Below are 23184 nucleotides of genomic sequence, written 5' to 3' on the forward strand. Positions count from 1 at the left end.
TGCAAGAGCAAACTTCTGCCTTACAGTAAATTATGATTGTGACTTTGTCATTCCAATCTATTTTTGGGCGTCCCTAAGCTCTACTTAGGTGCACAAAGCGTTTGTGAATATGGTCATATATGTGGAGTAGTTAAGACTGGAAGGAGGGGGGCGTGGCTTGAGCGCCGCACAAGATGGCGGCTTAACTGCGGAGCTCCGGGCATCGAGCGCCGACACCAGCAGTTTTCTCCTCTCCCGCTGCACCATTCTGAGCGCCGTCTGCATTTTCGGAAGTCGGAACATGAGGTGAGCGGACTGTTACCGCTTACGCTCCTCTGCTCCATTTCAATGCAGTTTTTCAGTGACTGACGCAGTGCGCTCCCAGCGGCCGCCATTTTCTCTACACTCTGCCGCGTATCCGAACTCAGTCAGCGGAGAATCTGCGCCACAGTACGATGCCTTCCAGGTGAAACGCGCTTCTTACAGCAATGCTGCATTACGCAATGTTCCTATCCCTTATTGATTGACTCTTCCTGTTGGCGCTTTTTCAGCCTTTGGAACATTTTTCTCCTCTAGCTTTATTCTCGCTAGTGTTGTGTTCAAGCTGTTATTTTCATTTGGACGCCGCTATTCAATGACACTCACCAAACAGTATACCATATGTTTCTGGCTACCCTCAGTGATTTCTATCTGTTCCTACACAGGATGTGGACGATTTCCATGCTCAAGTTCATCATATGCAGTGTAATTTCAGCAATGTCTGCACTTCTATTTTAATGATGTCTTCCATATGACGCATTTTCTTTCATTTGCACACGCGGTCCTGACATCACTGTGTTGAACTATACCTTCCACAACACTGCTATTTTGTCAGTTTGAGGGGCGCCACCTTATTTCTACGGAATCTGCAGGTACATTATTATTATTCTTATTAATCTCCCATACCATATATGGGGAAACTGCGCACTCTCAAGCTCAAGGCTTCCAAAACCAACCTGCCTCTTTCCTCTGACTCTGACTCAACGTCGCACGTCATGGAAGACATTGTTCCTTCAAAAACGGATATCACTCGTGGGGCAATACCTAAGGCTACTATCACCAGCAAACTTCCACAACCAGGCTCCACGAAACGCCACAAGAAGGATCCTCCTTCTCCAGGCTCTGAGACTCATTCCGCATCCATGGATCTCATTCTTGAAGAACTTCGAGCACTTAAACCCTTTATGGCTGAAACTACTAAAACACTGCAATTTCTTCATGATAAATGGTCCACTCTTGAATCCAGAGTCCTGTTAGTGGAACAATCAACGGAAGCTCTGCAATCTTCTTGTTCTAGAATTTCTACATTGGAGAAGGATGTCTCTCTCTTGAGGCGACAGACTGAGGAGTTGGAAAATAGAAATCGTCGCAATAACCTACGCCTTTATAATCTTCCAGAGCTCACAGAAGGGTCCAATCCAACCTCCTTCTTCCAAACCTTTTTACTGAAAATTCTAGATCTTCCACCCTCTGTCACTCTTAACATTCAGCGAGCTCATAGACTGGGTCCGAGAGTTTCCTCCAAACCACGCGGAGTCATAATGCTCTTCCTACAATACACCGATTTACTTCAGGTACTTTCGGCGGCCAAGGCAAAGAAACAAATCATCTGGGAAGGCCATCGTCTGTATCTGTCTCAAGATGTAGCCAAAGTGACAGCTGACCGAAGGAAACAATTTCTTGATCTACGACCACGATTGCGAGACCTTGGCGCCAGATTTGGTCTTCTACATCCTTGCCTCTTCAAGGTTACGTATAAAGAAAAGACAACGACATTTGAAGATCCACAAGTCCTTGAAGAATTCCTCCGTCGCCATGAAACCATCAACATGGACACTGCCAGACCAGTTTAATACTTCATGTGTTTTCTTGATTGATTAAGTATTTCTCCTTTTGTTTCCCTATTGTGCCTAGTATCGACTTCCCTTATCCTACTATTCACACATACCCCTTGTATATTATGTGTATATATTTTGTCATAATGTTGCGTAGCTCCTACATTTGGCGTTCTTATGTACTCCTAACATCTCTTCTCCATTTTTGTCTCATCACAGATTCTCTCCTCCTGTTACCCATCCCGGTGTAGTTTTCTACTCCCTTCCATTGATCCTAAGCTGGTTCCTCCGGTGTTCGATGACGTGAGTTTTTGTTGTTGATGTCGTCCTCTTCTGGCGTCGTCACCCCCCAGTTCTCATTTGTATTTGTTGTTATGTCTCTTCTCTCGCTCTGTTCTCTTATTTTCCTTTATACTCTTTTCTCTTTCTCGTATTTTTCTTCCTCTCACCTTTTCTCTCTATCTCTCTCATACGTCTGTTCTTGTAATCTTACTACTTCCCTTACTTTATCATTTTTATTTTCTTTTGCTCCTTATCTCTTACATTTCCTGCTTCTCACATTTTTCTTACACTTCTCTTCAATTTCTTACTTCTATCTTACTATATCTTACCTCATATCATTTTACTAAGCTTACAAATTCCGAGTAGTTACATGGAATGTTAAAGGGTTGAATAACCCCATTAAACGCCAACGTGTCCTCACTCATTTGGCACGGCTTAAGGCCGATGTAGCTCTTATACAAGAATCCCACCTTTCGGACACAGAAGCTACTAAACTTAAACGCTGCTGGGTAGGACATGTATTTCATTCTCCTGCTTCAGGTAAAAAAAATGGTACTGTTATTTTATGTCATAAGAAGTTAAATGTTTCTGTTGTTACTCAAGAACATGATGATAATGGCCGCTGGGTTATTACTAAGCTCCTTATTGATAAAATACCTATTGTTATCTTTAATGTTTACGCACCTACAGGTGTTGACAAGTTGTTTTGGCCTGCTATTTCTGATAAATTAGTTACTCTTAATGAACAATATGTTATTTTTGGTGGTGATTGCAACCAAGTTCTAGACCCTTTTCTTGATAGAAATTCCAAAGTCAAATTTATCCCTTCCACGATGCATTCCCAATTTATTACCTCGATTAAAAACTATGCTCTAGTTGACATTTGGAGATTATGTAATCCTGACCTTAAAGAATATACGTTTTATTCCCCCACCCATCATTCACAATCTCGTATAGATTATTTATTTCTTAGTAAATCCCTAGCACAACTAGTCACCCATTCAGAAATCGGTTCCATTCTAATCTCAGACCATGCCCCCGTATTTGTCGATATTGACCTTATCCCCTTTTCCCCTACTTCGGGACGTTGGAGATTTAATAATTCTCTACTTTTGGACCCCATTTTTACCACTAAATTTACGACGTTCGCCTCTGAATTTTTTACATTGAATCACCTCCCTGAGTCTTCCTTTGTCACTGTTTGGGACTCTTTTAAAGCAGCCGCTAGGGGATTTATCATTAATTTTGTCTCTCAAAAGAAAAAACAGTCGATTCTTAAGTCAACTCAAATTTTGGATAAAATAAAGAAATTAGAATATACATATTATAAATCTTCCTCTGAATCTTCCCTTCGTGAACTTCTCTCTGCCAAAATTGAGTTTAATAGGTTTACTACTAACGCAGCTTCCAACTCTCTTCTTAAATGTAACTCCCGCTACTATGGAGGTCAGAACAAAATGGGCAAACTTCTGGCTAACTACTTAAAAATACGCAAAGAAAGAACGAAGATTGAGTCCTTGCTAGATGCTGCCGGGGTTTCTCAATTTAAAGACAAAGATATTCTAGCACAGTTTGTCTCATTTTACCAAACTTTATACACTCCTGAGTCTAGCCCTGATCCTGCTGACCTTTTATCATATTTCCAAGATATCCCTTCCCCTCAATCTTCTCATGTTGATTTTCAATCCTTGGATTTGGACATTTCCCCATCTGAAATTTCACATGCGGTTTCGATCCTCCGTAGAGGCAAGGCCCCGGGTCCGGACGGTTTTACTATTGAGTTTTACAATCACTTCTCCTCCCTTCTCCTCCCTAAGCTTTTACTCTTATTTCAGTCCTTTGTCCACTCTGGATCCTCTCGGGGATCTTTTCAGGAAGCATTAATTTGTCTCATACCCAAGCCAGATAAAGATCATACGTTATGTAAAAATTATCGCCCAATTTCCCTGGTAAACACTGATTATAAAATTTTCGCCAAAATTATAGCCCTTAGACTTGATCCTCTCCTACCAGAACTCATTGGCCCGGAGCAATCCGGATTCGTTAAGGGTCGCTTATCATCCGATAATTCTCGTGTTTTCTTTAACATCTTAAGTAAAGCGATCTCTCTTCCATCTCCTCTAGCTGCCATTTCTCTCGACGCCGAGAAGGCCTTTGATAGAATAGGATGGGATTTTATGTTTCAAGCTCTTCGCTGGTTTGGTTTTCCACCTAAATTCATTTCTCTTGTTTCCTTACTTTATTCCAGCCCCCATGCCTCCATCTTTGCTAACGGTATTACTTCTGATTATTTTCCTCTTCGCAGAGGAGTCCGCCAAGGGTGTCCTCTATCCCCTCTTCTTTTTATTCTAGCTTTAGAGCCCTTCTTAACTAAAATCAGACGAGATGAGCACATTTCTGGTTTTCAATATAGCTCCCAACAACAGGTTAAGTTATCGGTCTACGCGGATGATATTTTATTTTACTGTTCCAACCCTCAAACAACCTTGCCTTCCTTCCTTAATCAAGTATCTGCTTTCTCTATCGTATCAGGATATAAACTTAATACGGAAAAGTGTGAAATACTTCCCCTGAACCCATTATGCCACAAACATCTATTTGACACGTCTGGATTCTCCTGGCAACCCTCTAAGATTAAATATTTGGGTGTCTGGTTTGCCCCTCGCCTTTCTGATACCCTCAAATTTAATTTTGAATCTCTCTCTACTAAGATCTCTACTTCTACTACACGTTGGAATCCTCTCTTTCTTTCTTGGTGGGGGCGATTGGACTCCATAAAAATGATGCTGGCGCCTTTGGTTCTCTACACCATATCTATGATTCCTATTCGCATTCCATTTCACTACTTCAAGTCAATAGATTCTATCTTGCTGAAATTTTTATGGAAAGGAAAAAGATCTCGAATAGCTCTTTCTGTTCTGAAGAGGGATAAATCTGTGGGAGGTGTTAAATTCCCCAATTTTAAAACATACCATACTGCCTTTTCTTTAAAACAAGCTTTACGCTGGCTCTCTTCTGATCTTCCGTATTATCCTCCACTTTGGCTCACGCTAGAAACATCCTTCCTTCATCCCTATGACATCAGTGAAGTTCTTTCCTTTTCCTCTAATGTCTCCTCTCTTCGATCTCCTATAATTTCCCGCACTCGCACCCTTCTTCAGCCTTACTTATTATCCTCTTATCCTTCTACTTCTTCTATTCATACTCAACCCATTTGGCATAATAAGCATCTTCAAATTCGAAATCGTTCTCTCTATTGGAAATCTTGGCACTCTCGTGGTTTAAAATGGATTTCTCAACTTATTTCTGGTGCTGTTCCTCTCCCCTTTCACCTTCTTCAAGAACAATTTTCATTACCTTCCTCTACCCGTAAACAATATTTATCGCTAATCCCATCACTTCTCCAATATCTCTCCGATCTTCCCAACACCAATTCTATCCCTATACCTCATCTTTCTATCTCTAATGCCCTTGATCAATCCCCCTCTGCTTCTTTTCTATATAAAACTCTACAATCATCGACTGAACGCTCGAAATCTAAAGTTGAGTTGGCTTGGGAAAAAGACTTGTCTCAAAATTGGCTCCCTATTTTTTGGGATAAAATTTGGTCTAAAATTCACAAAACGTCTAGAGCTGCCAATACTACCCAAACCTTATTTTTTCTTTATAATCGTACATTATATAAGCCCTCCATTTTATCATCTTTCTCAGCAGACTCTCCTTCCACCTGTTGGTCCTGTTCTTGTCCTATAGCTGATTTGAAACACATGCTCTTTGAATGCCCCCCCATTCTCCATTTCTGGCATTTAGTTTGGTCCCAAATCCAAAAACTTTTCAACATCACTCATCCCTTTTCCATCCTTCATATTTTTCTAGGTTCCCTTTCCCCTGATCTTCCTGGATCCCACCTCAAACTCAAACTACTGGACCTCCTGATTGCCATAGCTTTTCATCATATTACATCACATTGGAAACAGGCTAATGATGTCTCCTTCACTGCATGGTGGAATGCAGTGTGTTTTAACCATCGTCTAGACACAAATTTTGTATCACCTATTTCCCTAGCAATTCAACGTGACCTTTTATGGATCCCCCTTACCGAATATTTGTCCCAGATCTCCAGACCACCTCCCATTTCTCCATTACGCAATGTCGAGGTTCAAAAACCACCATGAATGTTTTGTCTTCATATATATAAATTTATTGTTACACACTATGTTTACTTATTGTTATTTTTCAGATTTATATTTTAATGATTTTTTCCTTTCTCCTCGATACTCTAGCATTTCTTCATTTCATGTTGTTCTTTTTATTTTTATGCATAATTCTACTGTAATGTAAGAGAAAAGTTGTGATTTTTTATAACTTATGATTGTTTTTTCCTGTACTGCTACTGCTTTTTATTTCATTCCTTAATAAACTTCAAACTTAAAAAAAAAAAAAAGACTGGAAGGAGAATGGCGAGACGTCTATCTGAAAGACATCTTGCAAATTGAAAAGAAAACTAGAAAGAAAGAAGACCGGAAGACAAAACAGGTTTTTGAGAACATTATTAACGTTGCTTACTGATAATTACTACAGTCAAAACCATTCCTACTCAATCATTAACATAGATTCGTCCAGGTTGTAATATCTGATAAGAATACTTGCAGATTGCGTACAAATACAATTGCAAACAAATGAATATTCAAACTGGAGGGCTGCTGTTGATGCAACAACAAAACAGGAACACCACAAAGGCATAAAACAAAAACACATCAGCATACCATATAAGTCACAACACGCAAAACAATGGTACAAAACAACAACACAGCTCAAAAACATTCCTGGAATGAATTGAGTTACATTTTCAGAAACTGGGTAAAGCAAAAACAGCTTTTGCCACTGGATTCAAGCTAGCCTGGCTGATAAGGCTAGCCCAAAACCGGTCCCAGGATGATTGTTTCCGGTCCAGGGAAGACATGGCATGACAGTTCGGGCTGGACTTTTCCCATGAGGCACAAGGTTAAGACTGATTTGCATATAGCTGTGTCTGAACTGGGGTAGCAAAGTGAGCTAAAGAACAAAGATGGATTTAACCCAGATCTCTGACTTGGGATGAGTGTCTGAAATGTTTCAGTGCTCCGTTCAATATCTCCTTATGTTTGCATTATTTAATGGCTCCCTGTAAGGCTTCATATTTTTTTGCCAACATTTAGCTGACCCTGTTGCTGTTGTAAGAGACGTGTGGGCGCAACAGAAGTGGGTGCATCCGCAACCTGTTTATTTGCAGTGTGTGGCACACCATCGCAACAGCTCACTTGCTATAGTTGCATTTACGCTGCAAGTGTAATGTGCATTTTTGATGTGGCTCTTTTCGGCAGCGCTGCTTCACGCCGCTTGTACTCCATCTATGAACCGAAACTGTGCAAGCTGCTTCTTACGATCTTAATAGACAGAAATGTAAGTAGAATTATCTACTCACACTTTCAAATGGGTGTATTTATTCTTAACCCCGGGTGTAGTTTACGTAGTTGCGCTACACGTAGCTACGCAAAGTGCACTTCGCACTACGCACACTACGCGTAGCTACGCGAACTTCGTAGTGTGGTAGTGAAATGCTGTTCACACCGATTGCACATTGCTGGATGCTTGTCCACACTGTGCAATCATTGCAAACAGCATCTTGCACAGTGCATGCGGTCGTTTTCTGCCACTCGAGCAGATTTGTACTCGAGCGGCAGCTTTCTCAACGCGGACTGGTAGTTTCTCATTGCGAGCGGTCGCGAGCAAACACGACCACTGGCAATGAGAAACCTGAACTCCCTGCGTTGAGAATCTCGCAGGGAGGTTTATTTTCCATGCCCGCAATCGGCAAGTCGATGTTGCTAATCGCGAACGAGGAAAAAGTCTTGCCGGGATGTTGATTTTGCTCGCTCCTGGTCGCCAACTTGACGTTGAGGACCGTGAGGAAGCAAAAAAGGGCCGCTACGCTACGCGTTTTTGCACTGCGCTACGTGCAGTTCACATAGTGCGTAGTAGCTCAAACTACGCATGCTCTGCGATCGTAGCATAGTACTACACCCAGGGTTATTTATTTTTTGACCTTGAATGATATGTAGAGCAGCTTAAGTGACTTTGAGGATGGGGCGGGGTCGGGGAATTTGGGAACTAGACAAATAAATACAAATTTTTACCCATTTAGTTATTTGGAGAAAGTCGGGGGTACACGTGGGTCCACGGTGTCCACCCACTCTTTTCACAGGGTGGATGCCGTCCCCCCTGCCAAGAAGCTGGCCCCCCCACTGAAATATGCTGAACGTGTCCCGGACTCGGACACCGGGACACGTTCAGCAGCGCCTGTGCGTTGTCGGCTTTCCATTCCCAGCAGCAACGTGCAGGAAGAGAGAGAGACTTTTTTTCACCTCCAGCTGGGCCAAAGTTAAGGGAACATCAGGCCTCCTTTTGTTTCAATATTCTGACTGGAGATGGTCTGGAACCTCACACTTACATACAGATGCCACAGAGAGGAAACAAAGGCACACAGCTTGGTATCTCTTCACAGGTACTTAAGAGACTCAGGCTTTTGACTTTGTTCAGTCCCTGTATATAAGTGCATGCACTGCATGAAGGTCAGATGGGTAGGTCTGTCCCAGTATTCACACAAATAACATTTTAAATAGCAGTATTTAATTTCTTTTATAGTGCTACTCATCCCAATGCAGAGTGTTAGAGCGCTTTACATAACATACACATTTGACATTAGCAAAATAAATCATGTAAGCGTGCAAATCAATGTACAAGATATGGTACATAAGCCAATCAGGGTTACAAGGTGTAGGAGTCACATGGCCTTCATAGCTCACTATGGTCTACTAGAAGGATTACAATTTATGAACTTCAAGTAACAAAAGGATCTCTGTGTTCATACAGTAATCCACTTACCGATCTACTCAAAAATCTCTGATCTGCATGGTACATGATGTGCTTTTTAGGAGACAGCTTTAAAAAAACATGTTATTGCATTTTTAGTTGGCATATGTTACAACATACACATATCTGAGGACTAATGCATAATTAAGTGATAGATATATGCTAACAACATTGTATAAGATGCATACCATTTGTGTTTCAATATCATGAATAACAAACCCGAAGAAGGTAGCAACAAAATAGAGGTTCTACAATCTCCACACTGCCCCGCAAGAACAGTGGGTGAGTATGTTTTGCAGGAGACAATGTTCCATATTACTTTAATTCAAATTTGGGAATACACAATCCTAGATCCCTCCAACAAGTACATTAACCTCCAAAGTTATCTCACCATTATTATTATACCCTGAGATTGATTGAACACTTCTGCAGTAGATGCCTTAACCCCATAACATATTTTAAAATGCAGGCTTTTCAACCAACTAAGCAGAACAAATATACTACCATGCTTTTCCTAGTTGCCAATTTCTTTGTGGCAGGCTTTTAAAATAGATTTATTAGTTGAGGCCCAGATTTTGCATCAGGATTTCGCCACATTTTTGGTACAACCCTGACTCCATATCTCAATTGTTAAATATCAAATTGCACTGAAATGTACTCATGATACACCTGATAAACATATGTGTGGGATCCTAGTATCGGATGTCACTTCTTGTGATGCCACCTCCTGTGAGGTCACTTCCTGTGATGCCACGTGGAATGTCATGCGTCGTGGCATCATTTTCTGTGATGGCATGCGTCATGATGTCACTTGCATACTGCCTAACTTGGTCAGTCCCCCACTTCTTTCTATAGGACTTGTGCCCTGCGAAAGTTGATGGTTCAGAAGGACATAAACTATTCACATTTATTTTTAAAAAGCAATACAAATTGAAACTTTCCCGGGTATTAAATGGTGCACATGCAGAACACACTGGCAGATGGGTGGTTACACCAGCCCCTACCCATGCTGCGAGCAGCACAGATCCTGCAAGAGCTCCTTTTTATCATTGCTGAGTGCTATTTATAACACAGCTCTGGCAGACAGGGTGTCACATGGCCAGAACGCATGCAAACAAAGCGTGACTTTTCCAGCTCGCAATAGCCAGATTATAAAAGGGAAGAGAAGCCATCACACGCTGTACTGTATGATGGCCAACCAACATTTTCTTTGAGTGAAATCGCTGGAAATAGAGCTAAATGCAACAAAAAGGAGGGACTTTTACATAAATGCACCAATAAAAGGCCGACATTTCTTAATGCCATAGATAGTAACCAATGGCAATTGGTGGGTTTGCCAAACACCACAGAAGAGATATAAGTGGTCTATGAAAGCTCGCCCTGAAAGGGACAATAAAGACGGCCTCCTGCTGCTACTAAAGAAGTTTATCATGATAAGTGATCATACATGGAATAGGACAAGCTGGTCAGCCTGTAGGCGTTCCTGGATGAAATAGAGGGAAAGATGGATTTGAAGGGTACTAAGATAGGTGAGGTATAGAAAGGAATGCAATGAAGTTGATCAGGTTTAATATAGAAAGAGAGGTGAGGTTGGTACTGAGGTAGAGAGATATAGGGAATTACTTTTAATTTGTAAATATGTAAAGTGTGAAAAAGATACTGATGGAGAGATAGATTCATAAAAAGTGATACATAGACAGAGGGTGCAAGGTGATGAAAGAATAGTGAAAGAGAAAAAGGTGCACAGAAAGAAAGAACATAACAATAAAGAAACAAACATAGTATAAAACTAGACGATGAGAAAGGGATGAAGAAGTGAGAGAAATTATGCAAAGAGACCATGGTAGATGGGAGATGGAGAGGTGAGTTAGCAAACAAATGGTGAGGGTAAATAAGGAGAGAAACATGGGGTACAGAGAGATAAGGCACTGAAAGATGTGAGATAGAGAAATGAGGCAGAGCAAGAAGTAAGGTAGAGAGAGAGAAAGTGGCGAGGTTGTGAAAAGGCGGAGGGACAGATGGAGGGATGTGAGGTGTACAAAGATGGAAAGAGTCGAGAATTAAAGAGAGGGGAGTTCAACAGAGGTGAACTAGATGGAGGATTAACAGAGGAAGGTGAGATGGATCAGTGAGGTGCAGAGATGTCTCAGGTACCGATACAGTTAAGTTAGAGAGTGGGTAGAGAGTCATAGATGAAGAGATTGATAGAGAGAGGTGAGGCTGTTAAGAGAGAAAGAAAGATGAAGTGGAAAGTGGCAGCAATAGATAGGCGAGGCAGACATACAGTTAGTAAGGAAGAGAGAAGAGACAGAGAGAGCGGGTATGTTCAAAGAGATGTAGAGATAGGTATGTGTTAGAAATTCGGTTCTAGTTGGCAGAGGTGTGTACCCTGCACAAGCAGGAACCACAATCCATATCAGGTTAAGTCACAACATTACCTAAATTATCCTGTCCTCACTCTCTGGTAACTTGGTACAGAGCAGTCAGTCTTAACTTAAAAGACAATGTGTAAAGTATTTGTGCAAAACTACAAACAGTAACACAGAGAAAACACTACAAAAAGACTCCACACTAGGTTAGAAAATTAAGGAATAATTTTATAAGTAAAAAAAGACCAAAGTAACAAAATCCAAGAAGTAGACGTCTATTATGTAAAGGCGAACTTTCCAGGTTTGCGCTGGTGCACCTTAAAACAGGAGAACCAGGCGCAAACAGGGAAAGTGTGCTATATCACAAGAAATGTGCTGCCCACAGGGCAGCCGCGAACTCACGCTGCCCAGAGGGCAGCACATTCCTGTGAAAAATTGAGCTACTGCTTTGAAGTTGCTCTATATTTTCATAGGGGCTTGGAGATTTCCTTTCAGGCAGGTGCAGTCAGTGCCCCCACCAGCCTGCAAGGGGATGTCTAGTGGGTCCAAAGGACCCCCTTTTTCCTCTCCAGAAGGCTGCTCTCAGGGGGCCCTCTACAGTGTGCCACCTTATAGTTGGTGCACTGTCAGTGCGCCACCTGAGAGCTTCATGAATCTGTGTCCACATCTGTAATACAATGCGTGTACATAGGCAAATGGATTCCCTGATTTGCATGTGGCACACCCCCATGCAAATGAGGAAACACCCCCTGCAGATAGTGGTTGCTCTATATGTGTGCCAGCGCTATTGATCTAACAGAAGGGCCGCACAAGCGTTTGTAGACCCTTTTGTAATACCAAAGTTCCCCGGGAATGTGCAAAGTTGGAGCTAATGCCACAGGGCACTTTCTGTAATACGGCCCTAGTTGGTCATTTTAATCACACATACTATGCAATGCACTCATGCAGGCATAGTGGGGTATTTATCGCCTAGAATATGATGCTTTGGTGTCTTGATTACCCACTCCGGTATCCTCTATAGTCACGTGGGAGGATAGGGAGACATGCCCCTTCAGTCACATATTTGTCAAGGCAAACATTCCAATATGAGACCTACTTATAGTCCTGCTTCTCCAACCAACTCTTAATTGGACAAAAAATTAGAGAGGGTGCGGATCTAACAAAGGAAAATTATTTCTTTTTTTCTTACCCAGAAGGGAGATTAAATAGAGGTAATGAGCCAGATTCACAAAGAGTCTCGGCGCTCATGGCAGAGGCTCCGTTGTTGTGGTGGAATTTCTGCATTGAGGAACTGCAATGCAAAGAGCCCACCATAAGTGCAGAATTCCCGCTGTGACTATGGAGCCTCCGCCATGAGTTCAGAGGCTCTTTGCCAATCAAGCCCTGAATTGCAAATAAGTTTTTTATGGGATACTTTTGGTGAAGTGTATGATATATATTGCACAGTGTTGGTTGTCACAGGAAAGTTGTAGTTAGGTCAGAGTTTCCAATTCATAGAATGTTTTTTGTCTCACTAATAACTTTGTAGCCGTTTAGTGAATATGCATGAAACTGTACAAAAAAAGTCAATTGGCCACATCTCTTTTATGAAAAGTTGTGTGCCAATTGCTCAAGCAGGGGGCCTAGAAAAAGGTGGGCTCCAAAACTGTGATTTCCCATGTTAATTAACATGTAAAGTCCCATAAGAAACTTTGGTCTCTGATACAGAAAAAACAGCTGAACTGAATTGCACTCATTTTGGCAAAAACTTTAAAACTATACTCAGCGTGCTTTTTGTCTTTTGGTGTCAAACAGTTCTGCAATTTTCTCAAAGTTAGCATGAAAAGAGGAGCACCAGTTGGGTGTGAAGATGATAACACTGGTAAATCTATACCATCGGTGTCCAGATACTGTCTGATCAGCCCTCTTGAAGTGGATATGTGTATCCTTATTGGCTGACCACAACATGGATAATATGTGGAGGCATTCATTACATAACTACACACAGTGACCTTCAGGATCATACGATGGTGGCCCGGAGTGGGCTATCAGGAGAAAAAGGACACTAAAAGTGTAAAGACTGGCCCACCAGGGATTCAGAAAAGACTGAAAGAAGCTTAGGCCCCAGGAGCAGCGGTCTGCTTACAGAGCTTTCTGAAGCCTCAGGAAAGGTTTAAAAAAAGCACATAGACTATAGAAAGTGGCATTCCTGGTGTCGTCTACCATGAGTCTTTAAGCTCCTGGGGCCCCCATCTCCTTGGGAGAAAATAGGTGCCAATGTACCGCAAAAATATCGGTCCTCTAGTGACATGCCCAGACAATTGTAGCTTTATCGTGCTGTCAGCCTTAATCAGAGCAGACAGAGACTGGGATGATGCCTGTTACATCTATGTGTGTATGAGGGGGCTGCAAGGGCTTTGGGCTCCTCTCATGAACCATAAAGAAAAGCAAATGGCGTGGGTGCCTCCAACTGGACCCACAATAAGGAACAAGTGTCACAAAGCAATCTCTAATCAATTATTATAAAATAGATAATTTGTATGAAAAATAATAAAAAATGGTTTGTAGGAGTATATACCACTAAGGAGTGTACCTGAACAGGTATCACCCAAACACACAGGCAAAAAGGTTTTGTGACAAAAAGTGTTACATAAAACCAAAAGTCACACTTATGTCAAAAGCAACACTACTGCACCCACGAAACAAGTTTGCATAAGTTTGCAGGCCAGAGTGATTCAGTGGACGACATTTCGATCCACTAAGAATATAGAATCATCCACTTAGCATATAGAATCGTCAACAGAACACATGGTCAGTGACGGCTACCGCCTCCTCCCAATGAACCCTAACCAACCCGAACACAGACCATAAAACATAATTGTCTTTGGAAGGCGGGGGATCCGAAGACCCCCCGGCCGTATTTATTAAGATATAAAACAATAAAATTGTAATATAAAATATCAACATTTCCTATGCAAAATAACAGGATATTAGATACAATATTTTCAACAGTTATGAGAGGCTAACCTTAACAAACTTCTAATACAGATTGTTTCCTAACCGAATCTAACATCCTCATCTTCATTTTTGCATACTAACATTTCTGGCCATATCGCAAGGTCGCTAACCGGTGTCAGGTCCCACTAGCTGCGCCTCCCCGTAGGTGCCTACGCGCAGCCGAGCCCGTTAATTACTCGGTCCAAGCCGTGAACTCCATTTACCCACTAAAGGAGGGCCCTTACTCTGCGCCATTCGCTGACGTCATGAGTACGCGCGGGGTGGCTACCGGCCTATGGGAAGTGTGACTCACCCACCCGCGCCCCTTTGAAGCACCAGTTGACCCTGCCCCTGAAGTTCTAGGAGGGGCCATTGGCCCCTCCCCCCCCCCGGGCGGGCACCTCCGAGGATGATGCCGCCCCCCCAGACCTTAAAATAGTTGCTCACCGGTCATGACCTTACCGCATGTCCACACCTAATAAATACGACGACCTGTGGAAAAAGAACTAAAGGACAGCTACACTACCTAAATCACCATGTCATGCCAATGTTGTCGAACTACTAAGGGAAAAAAGGCCTTAGCAAAATTGTTACCAGACATTATACATCAACACCACTTAGTAAACTGGGAAAAAAGGCCTAAAGAAAACTTACACAAGATATTTACACAATAAACCGGTATCAAATAATGCAAACAACTTATAATTCCAGGGATGGTGGGTGGGGAAAAATCAGGCAGCCCCGAGCGTGGGGCACGACCAGTGTGGGGGAGCGTCCGGGCAACAAGGGCCATCGGAGCGCTCCCCCGCCTTTATTCCAGGGGCGCAGGGAGGGGGCAACACGCCCCCTCCACCCGCCCCTTCAGCAGCCTGCCCCCCCTGACCCGGAAGTCTTACTTTGCCTTCCGGGTCACGGTCGGGTGCCAGCCAATCGGTGGTGGGGCGCACACCCCCGCGTCATCACTGGACGCCGGGGGGTCACGCCCCACCACCGGGAAGCAGGAGGAGGGGAGGGTCTCCGCACCGCCACGGGGCGGGGGGCCAATGGCCCCCCCTTTTCAATAGTGTTTGTCTGGATACACAAATTGATATGAAAACAAGTAAATACAAATTAGAACCAGTAGGAACAAAAAGAGATGGGGAATACAAAGCAGGGTGAGTGAAAGGAAAAGAAGCGGAAAAATGAATTTAGTTCATTTAATTAACTATAGAGTCTATACAGAAAGGTCTCCGTTCTGGGGCAATTGTGATTCAGTCAGTCAGGAAAATGTTTATTCGACAACTTACTGTCATAAAAGTAAACATAACATACAATACTAAATTTCATTGATTACAAAAAAGCCTTCCTGATGTTAGCCGAGTAACTAACTCATAAAAATCCGTACACACTGAAAATTTTTGAGCACAACTCAGAGTGTAAGTGGACAAAAACATATTAAATTACAAAACTTCTGTTTCTTTTTCTATAATCCATCTTGTAAAGCTAAACCTTGGTATACAGACAGTACAGAATCATTTTACAAAGTGCAAAGTGCAATCAGGCATAATCATATATTAGGATAACACCTATTTATAGCTCATATTTTGCCTGGGAAAAGGTACACATTAAAAACTTTTGGGTAAGATTCAAAGTACAAATTGGCAAACATATTGAAATACGAAACTTCAATTACATTCCATATGATCCATCGTACAGTGCAAAACTTTCATGAAGTGTGAAGTGCTAAAAGGATATGCTCTAAGACAGGGTAAACCACAGTCATGTTTTCTGGCAACCATACAGATTGCCAGGTCTTGCCTCACATACAATATAAAAACATTATAGAAGTGCTCAATGCAATAGGGCAAACTCACATGATAAGTCAGTCCCCAATTATAACACATAATGGGCCTCCAAAGAAAAGCATGTTAAGAACCATAATAACAATTAAAATACAATTTTTTTCCTACGCCTAATGGCTCCAGTTAAAAATCTTGCCACCCCAAAACAGACCATAGGGGATGCTAGCATCTGAAGGTACAGTAGGGCCGGCCTGACTTGTACAAAGTGACAATCTCTGAGCAGTGGTAATATACATTTCTTAGGTAAAGGGACATAATAGTCACAAAAAAAGACAAAATGAAGGATGTCCTGCTCAGAGAAATTGTCACACTAGCACGGTTTTAGAGTGCCAGATTTATAAAAACCTTGAGGTACAGATAGAATCCAATGGGCCATATGCAGACGAAATCTTGTTAAAAGAAAACGATGGAAAGGTTTACCAACGCTTAATAAGTAAGGTTGGACTTGATTATTCATGGATAATGTGATATAACGTCTTACAGATGATTTCTGCATCTCCTCTCCTTCCCTTATTCCCTGGCGCTTTGACAAAAACTTAAGTCTAATGTTTTTAATTGTAGGTTTGTCCATGGGTTTAGGACCTACAAATAAATGAGCACAACCTAACCAAGCTGTCAATTCCTTTAGATACCTGAGCCAGGGAATGTACTTGGCTCTATCTAATGCTTGGCAATCAGTAATTAATATTTGGTTTAAAGTTGTAGTAGGACTTGCCCAGATTCTCAGCCAACGAATCAAAGCAGCCACTGCAATCTGATCTGCTATGTATCCCATCCCTAATTTTTCATGTGTTGTGTATGTGGCGGTGGAGTGCGTGACTGCCAAAACCTTACATAAAAACTTATTTTCCTCCTGCTAGATCCCCTTCCCTTCTTTGTATCCCCAGATGTTGCAGCCATAGGTTGCCATCAGGATGTATTTTTCCTTGTATATCTTCAACAGGGCCGAATTGGTTTAGTTCCAATTTTTTTTAGCAAAATTCCATGTCGCCCCTGAGGCCCTTGCAAGGATATTCTTTTTCTGTATACTTTGTGGACACCATGATGCATTTTCATCAAAAAGTACCCCAAGGTAAGGGAAAGTTGGGACCTTTGTAAGCTCTGTCCCTTTACAGAAGAATTTTGTCTATTTTTGGAACTTCTCAGGGCCAATGGACATAGTATGCGATTTTTTAAAATGTATTGATAAATCTAAGGAATCCATAAAAACTGTAAACGCATTTAAAAGTAGTTGGAGGCCCATTGCCGTTCTTGCCAAATAACTGTATCATCCGCATATAATAATGCGGGGATCATCTTATCACCAAATCTAGGGATGTCTTTACAGCTGGCTATTAGGGAGTCTCCCAGATTATTTATGTACAATGTGAATAAGAGGGGGGCCAGGATACAAACTTGGCGTACCCCTCTTTTCACATCCCAAGTCGATGTCAACTCCCCATTATTGTTATATCTAACAGACGCAATGTTATTCTTGTGGATGACATATAAAAAATCCACCAGCTCTGGTTCAAGGCCCATGTCACCTAGGATAGACCACAACTTTGATCTGTTAACACAGTCAAATGATTGTGTCATATCCATGGAAGCCCAATGGATTGTTCCTTTTTTGTCAATGGTGTACTTTCCTACCGTTAAATGTAAGTTTAAGCATTGGTCCAGGTTCCCTTTACCAGGCCTATATCCATATTGCAAGTCGGAAATTACATTTCGGTCATCCAGCCATGTTGTTAGACGATGTAATATGACTTTTGCCATGATTTTGGCAGCAGAATCTAAAAGAAAGATTGGCCTATAACATATGGGCTCATCCCTATTGCCCTTTTTAAAAATAGGGACAATGACTGCTTTTCCCCAAGATATTGGATATCCCTGTGAGCACCCAGCATTAAAACATTAGTTAAATGCTTGCCCACACATTTGGATCAGATTTGTAAAAGTCAGCCGGTACCCCATCGGGACCTGGGGCCTTTCCGCCGGCTGTAGTTAAAATTGCATCATAAACCTCCTCCACTTTGACACGAAGTAATGTACAAGAGTGTCCCCTGTCCCTTCACTCTTCTATAGCTACCAGATTGGCATCACTAAAAACATTTCCAAAATGCAATACCCATTTATCTGCTGGGACCAAGCAGTCGGTATTAGAATTAGAAGTATCAGAGAGAAAGGGGCTATTAACTACCTACCAGAAGTTTGCACTATTTTTCAATATGCTAGCTTGTTGTAAGGCATCCCAGGTTTGATCTTTTAGCTCCTTCTTCCTGGTAACAACTGCTATTTGATCAGCTTTCCTTTGGTCCCTGTTAGAACCGGGGTCTCTAGTTGTCAGGGGAATGCACCCTAGTCCAAGTAGGGACCACCGCTTCCGACCTGGTAGCTTGGCGCAGAGCAGCAAAGGCGTAACTTCAGAGGCAATGTGTAAAATATTTGTGCTAAAACCCATAAAAGATAAAAGGAGGCCCCCTTATCTGTCAACTTTGGGACAGGGGAGATATATTGTAAAACAATTGATGTCCCACAGGTTTTACCATTAGGTTAGTTTAAGAATGGGATAATGGTACCAAGTTGAAAATTGTCTAACAATACCAATCACACAAATTATATATAAAAAACAGAAGGCTAAATTGCAGACCAAAGGTCAAACAATACAGTCAATGAACCACCAGAGAATGCAATATTAAACCACTCAAGAATAAAACCAGAGAAGTAGTTGTATGGAAAAATATATATACTTTGTACATTTATTCAAATTTTGACATTTTGACACAGTGATAGTAAATCATTAAAAAATATACGCAAAGTACATTGAAGATTTCATTAAAAACATTACAAATCACATAAAGTAAACATCAGTTAAAAAGTTCAAAGCGAACAAGGGTCGACGCGGCGTTTCGGTTACAGGCTAACAATAGACAACCTTCTTCAGGACCAAGTTCTAAAAAGAAACAAAGAATTACTTTTTTGCATTCCCAATTCTTCGAACAGAGCATTTTACCAAAACAACACTTATATATTGGCTACATTTATTCGGTGGATTATGCTACAAAGGTAGGTGGATTATCAACACTATTGGTATTGCTAGAACAAAATAACATCTATATATTAGTACCATTCCGGTAGTTGTACCATTACGCCAGTTAATAATAACTGGGCACTTTTTTCTAAACTAGACATTTACTGAAAAATGTCTGATGATGAAGTTACCTGTGTTTTGAAAAAGGATTCCAGATAAATCTTGGAATACCAGGTGCCGATTATAGAATCCGGTCAGGAACTGTTATCAGTTCACTCGGTTGAGACATGTGCTGTATCGATATCTATGAGTGATAATAAGATATCGAGCAATGATTAGTGTGCTCTATTGGGGTTAATTGTTGAATATAACAGGTCAATATGGCACAGTTCTACCTTATGTTATTCTGGAAATAAGTGTCGCTCTGGTAGTAGGAGCCACCGATATGTATCTTCAGTTGTACTGTAAATAAATACACCTTTTTTACTATATTGTAAACAAAGGAGTGATTGTCAATTGTCACGTCAAATTATGATTAATTATACTTACCCAGTTTACAATGACTGGCGACTAATTAATAGCACAAGCTTTTCAATGGGCTTGTGTATCAGTTTTGGTCATTCATACCATAATGGGGGTCATCTTGCCACTGTTTGATTAAAGAATGGAATGTTTTGTTAGAATCCTATTTTAAATGGTTCACACTTGTAGTTTCTTACAAAATTGCTAGTGGCAGCCTCTCTGTAAATGTAATATATGCTTGCATTATTCAGGCTATTTTTTATATAAAAGAACCAATTTTTATGGGCGATTAACTTATGCTTAAGGTTGCTAGTATTTAGGTGACTGTATTTCGTTCCCCTTTTGCATCTAGAATCACATTAGGATCCTTAGTTTTGCGCAGAGTTAATTAGCATGTCTGGTTTAATATGCCGCATATGAGTAATACTTTGTTTTAAAGCGCCGTAGCGGATGCTAGTGCTCCGGAGAAGACCGCCGGCGTTGCGTGTTTATGAAACGGCTAACAGCTTTTATTTAGCAATACCCTCTCTGTCTAGTTAAGCGCGACTTTGCAGCAAACCATAGATAAAAGGTTAGCGAAGCGCCAACCGGCCTTACAGCGAAGTTAGTTCTATAGGGCAAGGGCTAATTGGCAGCATCAATCTTGCTCTGCTCACCTTGGGCATTGAATTCGGCCTCCCTGCTCCTACTCCGTCAGCGTATCCTCGGGTCTCGTCAAAATGGAGATGTCGGGCAAACGCGGTATTAGCTATATATATAGTAAGAGGTCGATGATTGGACGGTTAGTCTTCTCCTTTGCTATTGGTAGAAAGGCTGTCACCTGACATCTCGTATTGTGTACAAACATACTCGGGTAAAGTATAGTCCCTCGCTGTGTAAGCAGCTAGGTTTATTGTATACTAGCTCAAGATAAATGTTTGTGGAGTGAAGTTTAGTATAAAGCTACTGACGATCCCTTCCGGGGTTGCTTAAAAATGTGATTTTTTGAATTTCATAAACCCGAGAGTGCTATTGGCAGACAGGCTATCACCTGACCTCTTGTGTTGATTACAAACATACGCGGGTAGCGTGTGGTACCTCCAGATGCCCGCTGCTTCGAATGTTGTGTACCAGCTGGAAAACGAGAAATATACAATTGAATGAAAATGAAAATGAAATAAAGGCCACTATCATTCTCGCCGGGGGTTGCCACATGATCTTATATTTTTATAATATTATAATATATTATACACCCGGAAGTATGTTATTATAGTGCGGCAAGGATCTTTACATATAAAAAAATTTACATTTTTTTTTAAATTAAATCAAAAATTGGATACAGCTATAGAGTTTAACTAGTGCATGGTGTTTAGAGATTATGTAATTATCTGGTCACAATTCTAAATTATCCTTTCCCAATCTTCTCTGCTGTTAAGGCCAGCACGGACACTGTTACATTTAGACATGTAAAATTGCTCGCGTCTTTTTCTTTTCTGGGTCAAGTTACCCCCTCTTGTACCAAGGGTGACATGCTCCAAGCAGCACCATCGCAGATCATTGATTTCGTGTTTAGCTGCCTTCCAATGATCAGTAAGGGGGGCCCCTACCCTATTGGTTCGAAGAGCAGATCTATGCTCATTCATTCTTATTCGAACTTCTCTAGAGGTTTCTCCTATATAAATTAGTTTACAGGGACAACTAATCAGGTAGATTACACTGCATGTTCTGCAGTTCATGAAGCTCGTAGGTTTTAGCATAATGTCTTTGATAGTAACAGGGTTGCCACGAATGATGTTTTTACAGTTAATACAACCTGAACAAGGAAAAGTTCCTGTAGGCATCGGTGCATTGTCAATACAAGGTTGGATAGCTCGATTGGTTTCCCTATATGTATGGACCAGGTTGTTTCTGATGGTTCTATTTCTTCTGAAAGAAAACATGGGTTTAGGTAATCTGTTTTGATGTTTGTCAGTAACTAGATGCCAATTTCTATTGATAATATTTTTAAGTTTATTGCTGATTGGATTATAGTTAGTGACAAAGATCAAAGGCTGATTAGTGGATTCTCCCTTTTCTTTTGGTTGGAATAGGCTCTCCCGATTAAAATATTTTGCACGCTTATATGAATGTCTGATCAAGCGTTTGGGATACCCCCGCTCTAAGAATTTCGTTCTAAGAACGCTGGCATGTCTTTCAAAATCTTGGGATGTTGTACAATTTCTCTTCAGTCTCAGAAACTGACCAAATGGTATATTATTAACTTGACTTGGTGGATGGTTACTTTTATGATGAAGCATAGTATTTCTATCGGTGGGTTTTGTAAAAAGTTCTACGTTGAGTGTGCCATTAGTATTTTTAATAATCAAATCAAGGAATTCACAGCTATTGTTATCTATATGGGAAGTGAACGTCAGGTTGTTATCACCCAGATTGAGCCATGCAATGAACTCTTTGAGTGTCTCAATGGGGCCCGTCCAGATGAAAAAGACATCGTCTATGTAGCGGGCCCACATTGAGACATTTTCATAGAACGGTGATATTGTGTTAAAAATGTGCCGTTCTTCAAAATTTGAAACGTACAAACATGCCAGACTTGGGGCACAGGTAGCCCCCATGCTGGTCCCCTTCGTCTGTCTAAACAATTGTTTGTTAAATAAAAATAGATTGTTTTTCAGTACCACAGAAATACAGTCTATAATAAACTGTTCGTGAGCTGTAAGATCCCTGTCTTCTTGATTGAGCATGGAAGTAATAACTTCTATTGTTGCGTTTTGGGGGATATTTGTATATAATGATTCAATATCTAGTGTAACTAGAAATTGAGAATGAGGATCAAAGGCTAAACCTTCTACTTTCTGAATAATATCAGTGGTATCCTTAGTATACGCTTTTTGAGTGGTGACTAACGGTTGAAGAAAAACGTCTGCGTACTTACTAAGTGGTTCCGTAAGGGACCCGATACTAGAGACAATAGGCCTCATCGGAGGGTTTTGGATGTCTTTATGGACTTTCGGAAGTCCATAAAGGGCTGGGATAATAGGATCTTGATTTAGGAGGAAAGTTAATTCCTCATCGCAGATGACATCGTCCTCTCTAGCTTGTTTCAATAAATTGAATATAGATAACTTCAATGACATCCATTCATCCATATGTGCCAGTTTATAATGTTCTTCGTTGGCCAGTAAATTCAGCATTCTGGTGTTATAATCGGGGGTGTCCATCACCACGATGCCACCCCCTTGTCTGCCGGTTTAATGGTCAGTTCAAGGTTGTTTTGTAGGGACTGTAATGCCAACGTCTCATCTTTACTGAGATTATGGCAGATCCAATGTCTCTGTTTCAGTAAATCATCTACGCTCTTATCAATACTACGCTCAAAAGCTTCGATATCTTTAGGGATCATGTTAATATTAGGGGTCCATACGGATTTATTTTTA

General features: G+C 41.2%; 1 protein-coding gene across 6 annotated transcripts in view; it reads left to right on the top strand.

The window, feature by feature from the left end:
• LOC144781940 (cytochrome P450 2G1-like) overlaps positions 1-23184 on the top strand; it is a 591590-nt gene that overhangs the window by 199216 nt on the left and 369190 nt on the right. The window lies entirely within an intron of this gene.

Source organism: Lissotriton helveticus, chromosome 9 (assembly GCF_964261635.1).
Source record: "Lissotriton helveticus chromosome 9, aLisHel1.1, whole genome shotgun sequence".
Taxonomy (NCBI): domain Eukaryota; kingdom Metazoa; phylum Chordata; class Amphibia; order Caudata; family Salamandridae; genus Lissotriton; species Lissotriton helveticus.